Source organism: Propithecus coquereli, unplaced genomic scaffold (assembly GCF_000956105.1).
Source record: "Propithecus coquereli isolate 6110/MARCELLA unplaced genomic scaffold, Pcoq_1.0 Scaffold161, whole genome shotgun sequence".
Lineage (NCBI taxonomy): Eukaryota > Metazoa > Chordata > Mammalia > Primates > Indriidae > Propithecus > Propithecus coquereli.
Genome location: NW_012140636.1, coordinates 256366 through 259529, shown reverse-complemented (window position 1 = coordinate 259529; position 3164 = coordinate 256366).

Below are 3164 nucleotides of genomic sequence, written 5' to 3'. Positions count from 1 at the left end.
GTGATGGTAATCATGGTGGTGGTGGTGGTGATGGCAAAGGTGGTGGTGGTAATGTTAATTTTGCACGTGGCGGTTGTAGTGGTGGTGATGAAATGAGCCGGCATAGTTCAAGACTTTGGAATTAAATAGTCTTGAGTTTGAATCCCAGCTTTTATACTATCTTTATGAACTTGGTCAGATTAGTTAATCTTTTTAAGCTTCACATTTCTCACTTATAAAACAGAGATTAAAATTTACCTAATTCGTAAGGCTTAGCACAATGCCTCTTCTATAGCAAGTACATAATAAATTAATTGTTATATATTTTTAAAGTGGCTTTGTTTTTTTCTCTGATTTTGTGAACAATTTGAGGGTGAATTTTCTATGGAAGAATGGAATGTGTCTGAAACTCTAGGTCTTTGAGTCTCATAAACAAAAGCCAAGGAATATTTAGGATATAAATATCCTATTATCCTCATTTTTATAAATATTATTTACTGATTGATCCTTTAACATCAAAAAACTTAAAAGACATTTCTTAAGGAAGTATTATTATTTGTGTCTATTCTTTTTCCTGAGTGTGAATCAATGAGAGGGTTGCATGTTACCATTGCATGTTCTGGAGAGTAAATTTCACTTTTTCTGATAGTCTATAAATATCCTATTTTATCATAGGAGATACTGAGGTGAAAAAATAGAAAGCTTCTTTCAGAAACACACACACATACACACACACACACACACCACATACACACACACACACACCACACACACCACATACGCACAAATTGAGAACTGTGGAATACCTCACAGGGAAACTTGTTAAAAATGCCTTGCCCCAGACGTGTCCAATCTATATCTCTGGAACTAAAGCTCAAGAATCGGACCTTTTAAGTAGCATCATATGACTTTGAGATGGGCTGTCCATAGGCTATACTTTGATAAAACACTGAGGATGTAGAGAGAGAACTGGAACTTTAGGACTTACAGGTAACTCAACCTCTGTGAATTTCTTCATCTGTAAAATAAGAAAGTATATGATGTGCCTGGCTCAGATTAAGATGTTGTTAATTTTATTTTCCTTGTGGAAGACAATGTACTTAGTGGTTAAAAACATGAGCCTTGGAATCAGACAGACTAAAGCTTAAATCCTAGTTCTACCGCTGCTGAGCTGGGTGACTTTAAATAATACTTAAGCTCTCTATGTGCAGATTTCTTATTTGTGAAATGGGAGTAATAATTGTAGCTATATTTTAGGGCTTTTATGAAGATTAAAAGAGTTAAAGGATGCAAAACACTTAAAAAAAAGGACTGCTATATAGACCTTAATAAATTATACATATCTAAGAATAATAAAAATTACTATTATTTTCCATTTTCCCATGTGAACATACTATACCACATGTGTATATACTTACTGTCACACCAAAAATATTCACACATATAAATAAGTTTACTTAATTAATGGTATACTATTTTAAAACAGCGTTAGGAACTTTTGCACTGAGGATGCATTATATCATCAGTAATTTAAATGAAGTATTAACATGGTGATTTTAATTATTAACTATAGAATTTGTGTCAAGTTTTAAAATCACAAATTCATCATATTGCAAGGGTTTTTTTTACTGTTTCAGTTTTATCTCTTGGCTGCTATTTGAAATAGCATAAAATTCCAGAAATCAGCAGGCCTACAGATGAGAAGACTGGCAACAGATGAGACACCTCTCAGATATAATGAATAGCTTCCAGAAAAGGACCAATAATACAGACTGTCTTTGGCATTGATGATGATTTGTAATGAGTCTTTTTGAAAGTACAGTTTGGAGGTGTAGCAAATCTTCCCAGCTTCTTTTAATGCAAGTAGGAACAAAGTAGTTTTCAAAAACAAACAAACAAACAAACAAAAAAACATTTGACAAATATTAAACTGGAGGTAAAAGGGACAGTGAGTATAAACCAGATGCTCCCAGACAAACTATGATGTATAAGTTATTTATGATACATAGGTAAAACATCATTATTTGTGAAATATTTAAAATCATTGTCCCAGATAAAGGTGAAAACATATAAAGACTATCCAATTATTCATACTGGTACATAACATAAATAATCATTTTATATAAGAAATTAGTTCAAAATATCAATTTGGCAGCTACATGGACTCTTCTGCATTGTTTGTTGAAAATGTGACTAAAGACCTAGTAGGGAAATATATTTACATCAACCAGTATATTGAAATCAATGTGAGGCTTTTCTTTTGAAATTTATTATAAAATGATATTTTGTGCATCAATCTGCACTATAGCAGAAAACAGTTAGCAATCTAAAGAGAATACTTTGAGCAGAGTTTAATGAGCAAAGTAGATATACAAGAACAAGCAGGTTATAATGAAATCACAATAAATCTTAGGTATTACTTGTTTCTGTCCCACATTATGCTTTGGAAACAAAACTAAACATGAAAACCTTTTTAATTTAACTTTTTTATTAAATTAAATGCACCTAAGCCTAAAATATCATGGACTCCAGTATAGATTATTCTCTTACCACTGCACACTGGGTTGAGATGAATTACAGGTCTGGGTCACCCCTGACTCCCACCCCTCCCAGCCGTCAGTGCTTCAGCAGTGCCTTTCTCTCTCCATAGGCCCAGGGCCCAGCTCAGTGCCTGATCAAGGGAGTGCTCAGTAGCTACTGGGTCAACTCAACTCAACTTGACTCCCATGACTGTGAAACCTAATCCAGCAAGAGATGGTACAAAAGAGTCAGTTAATTACTCTGCAGATGTTTACCTGCTCAAGTATTTTCATGGAAGCTCATTCACTAATTTACTTTAAGTCACTTTTATTCTCCATTCATTTCCGAAGTGGTTCACATACTCAAAATAGAAATAAGGAGATTATGAGATTTTAGTCATTTAATGTTTGTGGGCAAAAAAAATCACAAAAAACTTCAAAATTTTCCCAGATATTTGGTCAAAACTAATTTATACTAAAGAGATGTCCAAATGAAGCTAGTACCACCAAATCTTTGATTATATTAAGTTATAAACATGACTTTAACAAATATTCAGAACCTCCAGTTATATATTGTTTCCAAAAGGATATTTGGTTAAATATGTTTTTAAAAATGTCTAATTGGTTATTAGCTATTATTTGCAAAAATGTATTAAAATCCTTGAA